The following is a 12,801-nucleotide window of genomic DNA, read 5'->3' as shown; positions in this document are numbered from 1 at the left end:
GTAGGAAATACGGAAAGTTCAGACAGACAGAAATCCACCATTTGTCTGAAAACGAAAAAATGAGTACACTCGAGCTGAAATTCTTATGAATCTTTTTGTATATTTTTATGGATATTACATCCATTCATTTGTATTGGACATAACTGCATAAGTTATTTTGGATAATTTTAAGGTGTGTAGTGGAAATTTGTGGCGACAAATACAGTAATGGATGTTGGAAACAGGAAAATCAGTCGATCTGAGCAAATGAGGGCGCATTCACTGTGAAATGGGTGGTGGCGAACTATCTTCGACTAGGTGACAATATAACTCTCCTTCATGTCTGCCCGAGTAGTGTCCTTTACGGGGTCGACTGGGGAGCCATCGATCTTTTTGTCGACACCTCCAATGAGGAATCCCATCAGAAGCTCGAAGATTAGTTCGTTACCTTCCCGTCCTCCAAGGCCTCAGATCTAGATCAGCCGCTGGTGGAGGGTAGTATCCCCTTCAAAATTCACATCGTCAAGGACCTTGACATGAAGGAGAGGATATGCCTCATGGGAAGCAGGGGCTTTGGGGTCTCTAAGAGGAATTGTAAGAGCAGGCTCAGGAGTGATAGTGATTACTGCGGTCACCATTGCATTTGCCCCATTGTTGATTTCAGGTTTCTAAAGGAGACAGAGGCCGCCCCTTCCCCTGATCAGATCATTGTTCTTCATGAACTGCCCAAAGAAGATGAGAGCGTTCCTAAGGATCAAGATCAATCATCAAATGGTGCTAAATAAGAGGAATAGGCACATGATGTGCAAAAGGGGCAACAGAAGAATGGTGCTCAGGAAGAGAAATAGGTACTTGTTGAGAAATATGAACAACAAACCGGTGTTGTTTGTTCAAGAAGAGAAAAAAAATATGGATATATTCTTAGAAAGCAAGTTCAAAGGGTTTTTGATGTTTTACACCTACTGTGTTGCACATTGCTTTGTAAGTTGTGTGTGTTGGAAGTAATGGAGAAAGCTAAACTTAGATTATTGTTATGATGATGATAGAATTGAGACTCTAATCTTAGACCTCAGATCCTAATATTTAGGGAGTGGTTGAAACCATCCCACTAGTGTGAAAGCCTATATATTTGAGACTCATCTGACTCAATGTGAGGGCTTGTATGAGTGTGTCTCACCTGGAGAGCCATTTAATGTATAGTTTATATATTCACTTTCTATCATGGTATCAGATCTACAGGACGAAGGAACTTGTATGCCGAGTGAAAAATCTGCCCCTCGTGCCTAAGGCGAAATCGTCGCGTTTTTTGGAGGGCTAATCGTGTCGATCCCACTATAGCACATACGCGTGTTTTTATTTTGTCGACCGTCGCAGATCTGGAGTGTGTAGTCACGAAGACATTTGCGAGTCCGTGGTGCTAACTTGCGCTGACTGTGGAAACAAGAGAGGGGCTGCGTGTTCGAGGAAGGCGGTGACTATGCTATCGCCAATGATTGAGGACTGCGGATGGCCGGTGATTGATTGAGGACTGTGTAGGAAGCCGTGGAGGAGGTCGTATCTCCTTTTGATTGTTTGCAGGCTGCGACGAGATCGGCAGGAGGCCCTCGCCTTGTCTGCAGAAACATTATAAATGTTCACCGTCCCAGCGTGGAATATTGTGAGTTGGGCACAAGGTGACTGCTCGGCCCCTGCCATGCTAATGTGAGAGGTCGCGTGTTTAGTTTTAGTGCTCTGCCTTCTGAGAGGAGGAGGCCGTGAGGAGATTGGCGTTCAGGACGCAAGGAGGACTGCGTGAGATCAGCGCAGCAAAATCAAGATCTGGGCCCGCGCGATCTGAGTGAATTCTGTGGAGATCAAGGAGGCCAAATCTGCGTGAAACTTGTTATAGATAGCCCAAGGAAGGCCAAGATCGCAAGAGGCCTAAGAGTGGAATTCAACCCCAAATCAATCCAGCGTGGTGATTGAGGCGTCAACGACAGGACTGAATCTATGTGATGCTTGTGCCATTTTTTAATTATCGTTTTGGAAATTTTATTGTTTGAGAATCCTAGAAGTTGCAGGTTGTGGAGATACCAAAACCAATTGGGTAAATTTTCTTCTAAGTTATTATATGCCACAATGAAAATGCGAAAGTTCGTGCTGATTTGAACCTATCTTCAGAAATATATGTTATCAGAAATTGCTAATTACATACATCAGGATTAGATATTGATAGCGTTTCCAGCTTGTGAGAGGTTGTTTTGTTGCTCGTCGTCAAAGCCGAGGGCACTGAGACCTGTGTGGCATAGAAGCCACAGTCTACAAGGTTCTACAATTGAAGAGATGCCAAAAGGAGAGGTTTCTCGCCTGCGTGGTAATGGAGTTGTTGGAGCTCGTTAGAGGACTGTGTGGAGTCGAAAAGAAATCTCGAAGCAAGATAAAGCGAGATAAGCTGGACTTTAACATGTCTATATTTTTAGATATTTTTAATTTTGATGATGATCTTTTTGTCATGTGGGCATTTGGCATTAGCATGGGTAATATGTTTGAGTCAGAAGAAATGTCAGAAAAACAATGTGGTTTTGTTGATGACCACGAGAATCAAGAGGCACAGTCTGTTGTGCAAGATCTTGAGATTGAAAACACATGAGTTGATCTTTAGGAAGGGTGTAAAGAGGAACAAAGTGTTGAAGATCAATTGGACGAGCCACATGAAGCTGATTGCAAAGACGTGGCAAAAGAAGACAAAGCTGGAGAGAATTTAAATTGTGATGATCTCATTAATATTTTTGTGTGTGCAGACGTTACATCAATGAATGATGAATACATCATAGCTGACTTTCAGATGGTTGACACCGGAAATAGTGAGAGGGAAAATTCTCCTATCCAGCCTGTCATAATCTTGAGAAGGGCGAGAATAAGAATTCAAGCTTTCCATCACTGGGGAAGAAATGAGGTGAAGATACATCACTATCTCATGGCGAGGAAAGTGAAGATGAAGCCTCGACTCAAGATGAACAAGTATGGATTCACAAGCAAAAAGACCAAAATGAAAACATCTGTTACAAAGTTTTTCATGTTTTAATTGTAAGCCTCGCTGAGACTAGACCAGTAGGCGTATGTTATTGTTTAGTACCCTTTCTCCATTAAGGGGGAGTGTTGAAAGTAGTGGAGAAAGCTAAAATTAGATTATTGTTATGATGATGATAGGATTGAGACTCTAATCTTAGACCTCAGATCCTAATATCTAGGGAGTGGTTGAAACCATCCCACTAGTGTGAAAGCCTATATATTTGAGGCTCCTCTGACTCAATGTGAGGGCTTGTATGAGTGTTTGTACACTCTCCAGGTATCTCACCTGGAGATCCATTTAATATATAGTTTATATATTCACTTTTTATCAATGTGGAAACTTTATAGTTGTTTGCAATGACTATTCTGATGTATTTTGCAAACTAGATGTAAATTTGGTGATTTACTTTTCATGATGTATTCTGCAAGTCAGATGTAAATTTGGTGATTTACTTTTCATGTACTTCATAAATTGTTCCCTAGTGAATATTTACATTTTATACTGGATCAACCTAATATGTATTCATGGGAAACTAGAATTGTCTGCATTTCAAGACATCCTCTTATGTTTGGGCAGCTTATTTGGTGTATTGCACATACCCTTTGGATGGGAAACTCCATGATGTTAACAACATCACTGGGTCTGATTGGACATCACAATTTTGCAGGATGGAATGGAGATAGGAGAATAGTTGCACACCATTCAGAATCATTTGAGATCATGAAAAAATGCACCAGTAGTATTCCCTTTGTTGTCATCCTTGATGGCCGCCAAAAATTTCCAAATGATTACTACAAGGAATTTTTTCAAGTCCCATACATGACCATGCTTTGTTGACTCTTGGTGCTTATCCTACCCATCCATTGATGCAGGAAGCTAATTATTTTCCACATTGGTTGGTTCATCTCTACCTTGAAGTATCAAGAATGCATTTGATCTTTCTTTTGGAAAAATCAACTTTTTAGACTTGCTATTTGGATTTGTACGAGTTGTTTGAAGTGATGAAGGATAGGAAGGAATTATATATGTTATTATTGGTTGTTGTGTTGATTGTGGGTCATCCACAAACACATGGTTATGGATTAACCACAAAATCCCTTGTATTCATTGGCTTTTGGCACATTGTAATCACTTGGTTATGGGTCATCCATAAACTCATGGTTCTGGGTTAACCACACAATACCTTTGTATTCATTGGAATTTGGTTATGGGTCATACACAAACCCACAGTTACGGGTTAACCACACAAAAACTGTCTTATTGACACTTGGTTATGGGTCATCCACAAACCCATGGTTATGGGTTAACCACATAAAAGCCTTCTCTTCATTGGCACATGATACATTGCAATCATCATGGTTATGGATCACCCACAAACCCATGGATATGGGTCAACCACACAAAACCGTTCTTTTCATTGAATCATATCTCAACAAGACAACTAGCTTATCAAGAGCCACATTTAGTAGGAGCTTCTAATGAGGGAACTTGATGCAATGGGGAACATTGTTTCCTACAGGGGAGGATTGATCCGAGTGGAAAGTGGTATCCACCCATGGTATTCACGCATGGTATTGAACAACATAACTCGGGGAGGTACTAAAAATACTATAAATAATGGGCCTCACCTTCAAAAGGTCATTCAATGTTCCATGATGTAGATGTAACAATGTTTACCTTCCCATTTAATAAAGAATTTGATTATATCTATATGATCAATTATGGTGAGTGGAACATGATTGGGATACAAATTTCGAGGGAGTCTTGTTGGGGGCAAGAGTGGAGGATCCTTTTCTAGAAACAAAATAGTGGCTACATAAACAATCAAATTAGACTTCCTAGCACACAGGTTGTCTCCTATCACCACTGTGTGAACATTTGTTGCTCCACCCATACTTCCACTTCCACCTATCATCCATAAGAGCAACATTCATTCCACCTTTATTTCTACCATGTGGCAACCATCTCTCCATTTGTCTTCAAAATTAGAGAGTCTGCTCAGTTACAACCCTTTTCTCAACTACTTCCTTTATACTACATCCAAAACAAGATAAATGTTGTTCTTCCTTGGGAAATATTGTTCTATTATTTAAGGCGTTTGGTCTCAGTGTAGACCCTCAATGATAGCTAACTTCATCATTTGTTTATTAATCTCTGGTTTGCTTATGAAGCTCTTACCTTGATAAATGTAATCAAATTTTCTAAGAGTTTCTTCAATGCAATGAATTGATGGTGGTACTAGCAATTATTCTAGTCTTGGTTTTTCCACCCAAAGAGTCTCGTAATAATCTTAACAACATCTTATCTCCATAAGGCATATAACAAGTGCAATAATGCTAGACCTTGAAGGACTCTTTGAAACTTGATTGCAATGTGTTTTTTGAACCAGCTAGGGAAACATGATTGAACTTTAAACATTTAATAAGCCTTTGCATAGAGGAGTTTCTTTTATTATTGAGTTGTAGTTGAAAATATTGTGTGAGATTGACAACTCTATTCATCTAGTAGAATTTCAGCACTGTGTGATTACATATTTCTTTTCTAAGAGACTGTATACTCCATTTGCACCATATTCACAATTTCTTCTTCCACAACACTTATAATCACTATACCCTTTCGATATTTGATTCCTTGGCTTATCATCAAAAGATTTGGAACAATGATCTGTAGGCAAGACAAATGTAAAGCTCTAGAAATGTTGATTTTATGTTGAATTCCTATTGATGGCCCTTTAACTTGTCAAATATTTTGACAAACATCTTTTGGAATAGCTTCCAACACTATCACAAAGATCCACATTTTCAATCGGGAAATGCAAACAAGTAGCATATGTTGGCACTATTCATTTACTAACTCTGAGGTTGCATAATTAACCATTAATAATTAATCTTAAACTCTAAATATCATGGGAAAAAGCATGGGTTAAGAATACCATGGGTTGTCAAAACCTAGAGTCTAAAAATTGCTAATATTTTTATGACATGACAGTATCTCTTCCATACTGGGCTTGAGAGCACCTCTTAGTGTTGTAGGTTTTAACCCTGTATGGAAATCACTTGCAAACATATTTTTAAAACAAAAAAAATATACAATGGCAAGAACATAAAATACGCAGATTTTCTCTTGGAACCCAAATTGATTTTTCATTATATTCTTTCAATAGTACAATACATTATATACATGTCGAAGCATTCATAAACTCCAATCCATTAACTTTGGATTAGAACATAATTGTAGTTCCCTTTGAGTAGATCTACAAAATACCATGGGCAAAAACCATCGTGCCCAAAACCATGCACAAAACCATGGGTAGGTCCGCCCACCATCTTTGGGTTTGCCCACCATCCTTGGGTTTGCCCAACAATTATTGAGTCCTGATAAAAAATAATTCTTAAGGCATTGCCGCAGACCTTGTGCCCCCCTAGCAACATAACAACGGATGCAACTAGTCATGGAAAGAATATAACACATACCCAACAGGTGCAATAATAACCATCCTAAATCCATTTTAACTTCATATGTACAAAGGGATCAAATCTTTAGTTTTACACAAAAAAAATAGATTTGCACTTTGATAGATTTGATTCCTCTTTATGCTTAATAGATTCAGAGTTAAGATGTATTTAGGGTGGTTACAATAATTTTCATATTAAATAAGAATACATTACATTAGATATGAATATCACAATTTTACACAATCATGGTCATTGTCCTTTAAAGACAAATTTAAAAATTTAAACACCTAATTGTACAAGTCACTTTCCCCTTTATGCTCCAAATAATATGTGTGAGCCACATTCTTTATATGCATATCAAAATTTGGAAATATGACCTTTCACATATTGACTGGATCTGAATGAGGATCTTGATGTACTATTGCAATCATTATCAACCGTCAGGCTCCCTAGTGAGGTAGACAAAACATCTCGCCATGACAATGGTTCATTCATGGACTACATTCGGTTGGTTAGGCCATTTTAAAAACTTTGTCTAAGTAATGCAACATAAATTAATATGAAAATTTTCAAAAGAAAGGGGGGCCCCAAAACTTTAAATGTATAGGGTAAAAATTTTGGGAGGTTGTTGTAGGGGCTACAACAATTGACGAACCACTAGTAGAATCCAACATCTTTGGATTTGTCCCTTCAAAATATGGATGCTTAATAATGATGCAAGGAAGTATTGAATGGATATTTCAAGTACTGCTTTCAGGGACTTGACCATTATAGACGTGCCATCCATCTATTTGATAGTTATGCCCTATTAATATTTAGGCATTACACGAAGAGTTTACCCAGATGACATAGATAACATGACAAAATTTTTATGGTTTTCAGAACTTGAAATGAGTTTTTGATGTTACTCTGCAGCCAGCAAGCATCCGTAGCCCTAATAGAGTCACTCAAGAAACACAAGCATTGCTTCATCGTTAATGAGCATCAATAGCCCCAAAGAAGTTACTTGCATCTACAACCTATTTAGGAAGCCTTTCTCATGCCTTTCCCCTTTTATTATATTATTTTTCTTGGTGCAATTTTGCATCACATTTTATTAGGTTGTTTTCACCGAGGGGGATGAGGGATCCCAAATAATTCTCAATAATTAGGTGGGTTGTTTCTTGTTTTACAGAAACTAAAAGATTTTATGACTTATGTTTTTTCTCTTTCCATATCCCCATATCATGTTTCCAACTCACAAGTGTATGTTAAAATGTACAAAACCAAACATTTAGGACGAGACTAGAAATAGAGCTATGGTTATAGATGTAGGTCCCATGAACTTATTATAGTTTTCCACAAGTATTGACTTGTATTTTCCTTATTAATAGGATTAACTCATATAAAAATATTCAAGACATAGTTTTATACCAGTGTCTAGAAGTGATTTCCTCTTGGAGCGACCATCACAATCACACACAACTACTTATTGGGATTTCAACATTTGGGCAAGTCAAGTAAGGGAAGCTCTTTATGTTTTTATTTATGTACAAGCTTGAAAGAGAAAAAGAAATATGGGGGGATAGTATGGGGTACAGAGGGAGGTACCCAAAGGAATAATGTAATAATGGGATGGGCCATAGCTATAAGGTAAGCCCGTGGTATTAAATATATGGTATTGAGAGAACCATGGTAATGGCCCATGGTATTGTATGTATGAATCATATATAGAGGCTAGAGACTCCCCATTGAGAGATGTCAAGGAATATTGTATAGACAAGCATATGGCTTGTGGAGTGTTCTCCTTACTTAAGGAGTGAATGTATAGTGTTGCCCTACCTTAAGAGTTTTGATACTAATAAAGAGAAGTTTATGTATTTATCTCTTGTTATTTCTGGGTATATTTGTTTTATCATATATTTGCAGGTCAGATCGATTACACACACAACTACTTATTGAGATTTCAAAATTTGGTTAAGTCAAGTAAGGGAAGCTCTTTATGTTTTTATTTATGTATAAGCTTGAAAGAGAAAAAGCAATGCAAGGAAACAAATCTAAATGGAAAAGTAAATGCAATGGAACTAACTACATGTGAACAAAATTGGAATTGCATGCAACATAAAACATAATGTAAGGAATGAAACGAGTTATGAAAGAAAATTAAACATGCATAACTACTCTAGTAAACAAGCAAACTAAAACCAGTACTAAACCTAGTATAAACTCAAGAGAAGATTGGGATTGGGTGAAGTGGAACTTCCAGTGAAGCCATTTGAGTTGCTCCTAACCTGCAAACATATATATGTCAGCGATCAACACTAGCATGAAGCAATGTGAAAAAGTAAAGATATTTGCCTTTATATCAAGCACAAGAGAGATAAGAACCCACTTACTTGTAGAAGAATTTACCAGAAAGGACTCTTCTAACCAAGTCGTAATTTTACCTTGATATGTAAAGTGATTAACTTGGAAACCTTGGAAACCTTGGAAACCTTTCAAAGATGAGCATGCACTCAGTGAAAAAGCGTTATGAAGAGAATCTTGTTGAAAAATCTCAACATGATCTAGTTTAAGGATTCTATCAAGATCACGAGTTCTTGACATAGCCATCAGCAACAACTGAAGTGCCTCATTCTGCTAACAAGTCTCGTAACCTCCAAATGTTGAACAATTGAATTATGATGGATTGGTAAGATCAACGGATGTATGTGGAGTACCATCACTCGAGTGGCATCTCTTTTTTGTCCTTAGATTATATTTGTTGTCTCTTGAATATGCTTGCAATCAAGCTTTGTGTCATAATTTATATTACTAGGGTCTCAAGGTCTCCTTGGTGTCTTGCTACTATTTTCATACTTAGATTACATTTATTGTTTCTTGAATGTGCTTGTAGTCATGTTTTGTGCCATAATTCATATTACTAGGGTCTTAGGGTCTCCTTGCTGTCTTGCTAGTGTTTTCATAGCATCCTACTTGCATTATTTTTGCATCCTAGTTGTCACATATGTGCCTTAATTATGTTGTATTAGCATCCTAATATTGTTATTTTAGCATCCTATGTGTCCCATCGATGTCCTTATTATATCCTTATATCATATTGATTGTGTCCTTATAGTATTAGGTTTCTCATTAGCAATTTGTATTATGTTATAATTCTTGTGGATGACTCTAACCATACGTGTTTATCTACAATACCAAAATGAGTTCATTCTCCAAATCCACTCCTGCGTATATTTTTGCACTAAGGAGTGGATTTAGAAAATCCATGGCTCACACAGTTATGGGTGTTAGGATATTCTGACACATAGGAAATAATTGAAGTATAACTTGGTCTAGTGTATGTGAAAATTCCTAGGCTTGAAGGAACCCCTACTGCAGCGAATCTGAATCTACTTCACCTACTTGATTTTTTTTTAACATACATTAACTAAGTTATTCTTCTGAATATTGAAGCAAACTACTTCTGCAACCTACACTAATTAAATATTTGATCTCATAAAACAGAAACATAGCAAAGAACAAGATACAAAGGACACACTTATTTTTGGACACAATAGTCTCCAGAAAAACCCAATGCGGGAAAACCGGTGCAACAACTATGAGGGTTTACTATTATGCAGGAGAAATATCTAAATACAAATCTAGGATGCTCATATAGCAACCCTTTACAGAGAAAATATTAGTGGAAAATCTGAGTGAGTTTTACCGTACTTCACCCGGTAGAATTCCGGCTGATCCGGCACAACACTGGCTAACCCCAGTTATTTTTGCACTGGCTCTGCGTTAACCATGTGTCACCTTCTCTTCCCTCTACATCAGCTGTCCCGGCTATTTTGAAAGTTCCTGGTAGTTCCAACAGTTTTGGCTATTCCGGCAGTTCTGAATTCTGCGTGACTGGAAGCTTTTCTGCTCAACTCTCTTGGCTACTGCGCTGCCTCTCTGCAAGCTCTCTCTGCCTCTTTGTTCTGTATTTTTCGGAAAGTCTTTCTCCAAGATCCTCTCTTCCCTTCAGCTACAAGATCTCCCCAATCGATTTTCCTCCTGAGAACTTCTCACCTCAGAAAATCGATTTCCTCAATCTTTCTGTGTGTATTTCCAAATGTACCTCAAGCCTCCATTTTATACTTTTCCTGTTGAGTCTTCAATGACCGAGATTAAGTCTATAATCAATGACTAAGATTAAAACATGACTTGATCCGCCTTCTAGATCATTCTCACCCATATTTTGATTAATACCCATTAATATTTTAATTTCCCTAAGTTTAGATTTAGGAACTCCATTAAAAATATTAATTATTTTAATAAAATACAATCTGGGTGGAATTTCACCAAACGGTTTCTCGGTTCTTTAGAACCCATGTGCCTTAGCCTCTCCACCCATTTTCAAGGCTAGAGCACTTCCGGTGCTACCAAAAACTAACACTCCCTCTTAGCGAGGAAAGTGCTCTAGCAATAATGTCTACTTGCATGCTGCTTTGTTTCTGAAGCACCACCTTACTGCACTGCTGTTGCCACCAACACTATGCTACTGATGCTACTGTATTGTTGCCCATGACACTGCTACTGCCATTGTTGCATTTGTACTACAACTCCCTCTCAAATGTTGCATCTGCTATGCTGTTAGCACTGCCACTGCTAACATTGGATTCGTATTGAAACCTAGTTGCTGAGAGAAGAAATTGAAAAACATCCAAAATTAGCTAAAATTAACTGTGTTTAGCGTAATACAATGAATGTTGGAATCTGATTGCTGCTGATTCTGACCCTATGAATCTTCTACGCTGTTGCTGACTCTTGCACTATGCCCACTACACTGCTGCCAACCTTTCTCTGTGATGATTAGTCTCTGGTCTCCAACTACTGCATCTGTCCTCCAAACACTCCACTGCATCATCTGACACTAAGTCCATCTCGCTACTGCTGAATATTGAGCTCCCGTAGCACATAATTGATCCAAGTGGTGGACTCCTCAAGGATCTTGCCCACATGTAGTCCTCCTGACTACAACTCAATATCGCCCCATCTTCTGCCTGGAGATGCATGAGCACTTATGGAAAACTCATCCTCATCAATATTTGCTGAAGAAGCTTTAGGATCATGTTTCTCATCCTTGTCCCTTTTCTTCAAAGGACATTGGGATGAATAGTGGCCCATCTCACCACCACTGAAACATTTCACTTTCGAAATTTCCTTTCGCTTCGGCTTCTACTATCCCTTTGATGCTAGAGCTTTATTCTCCTCCTCCTCCTTCGTCTCTATACCACTCCCACTGCTGCCACTGAGGTTGACCTTCACTAGGTCCCTCCTTAACTCCTCCTATTGAAGAGCCGCCCACATCTCCTCCCATGAAAGGTAGTTTTTCTTTGCCCAATATGCTTTGGACGAAAACTTGCCATTCATCCGAGGCTCCATTCAGGGTTATCCTCACCATCATGGTTGGATGAGGAGTGGACCCCACTATAGAAAGATGGGCTCTAGTGTCCTGAAGACGTTGAAGATAGAGGTTCACCCCTTCTCCTTTCTGCATCAAGTTCCGCTAAAACTTCTGCTCCAAATACATTTTTTGTTGTTCGGAAGAACCTTCATACAGAGAAGGCAAGGGTTCCCACATCTCTCGGGTTGTATCCTTGCCCTGCAAGTGTGAGACCACATGATCTCGAACTCCATCGAGAATGAGCCTCTTTGCCTTCCCCTGCTCGGCTTTGTACTTCATCTGTTTATCGTTATGAGCGGGAACAACTACAACACTTTTGACATAGGCCTCGAGATCATATTCCTCCAGAACAACTAAGATTTTGGTTTTCCATATGACATAGTTGAAAACACCTTCCAACCTGTCCTGATCTCTGAGCCCATGCGATGCCATTTCACCCAACTGTTGAACTGAATCCTCTAGTCACTTCTTAGCACTGCTCAACAAGTGAGAAATTTGAACTTTCTCGCGGAAAGTTCTCTGAGGAGAAAATTCCCCTTCTATGTGTCTTCATTCTTTTCTAAGGGATTTCTGCCATGGCAAAAACTGTGCCCTTCAATCACTACGATGAGGCTCTGCGTCACTCCCTCTGCGTATGCAAACTCACGAACTAGAAATTGTACCTCTTTGTCGTCTCACTCAGAAAGAGATTTCCTCGGATCTGCTTCCCGAAAAGGACTACGAAATCCTTTAAAGGGGATTCGAATTGCTGCCAAGTGCAGTTTTCGGCCTCACTACTCAGCATTGGATCTGTTCTTTCTATTTCAAAATCAACGCTCTAATATCATGTGAAAATTTCTAGACTCGAAGGAACCCCTACTACAGCAAATCTGAATCTACTTCACCTACTTGATTCTTTT

The 12,801-nt window shown here is 38.7% G+C and overlaps 1 pseudogene; it reads left to right on the top strand.

Annotated features, from left to right (window-relative positions):
* The first annotated feature begins 207 nt into the window (after nucleotides 1-207).
* Nucleotides 208-1,109, top strand: LOC149257028 (universal stress protein PHOS32-like; annotated as a pseudogene).
* The last annotated feature ends 11,692 nt before the right edge of the window (nucleotides 1,110-12,801 follow it).

Source organism: Pinus tabuliformis, chromosome 6 (genome assembly GCF_031772625.1).
Source record: "Pinus tabuliformis cultivar Carrire ecotype Pingquan chromosome 6, CPIR1, whole genome shotgun sequence".
Classification (NCBI taxonomy): domain Eukaryota; kingdom Viridiplantae; phylum Streptophyta; class Pinopsida; order Pinales; family Pinaceae; genus Pinus; species Pinus tabuliformis.
The sequence above is the reverse complement of the archived record's forward strand: the minus strand, read 5'-3'. Positions and strand labels throughout refer to the sequence as shown.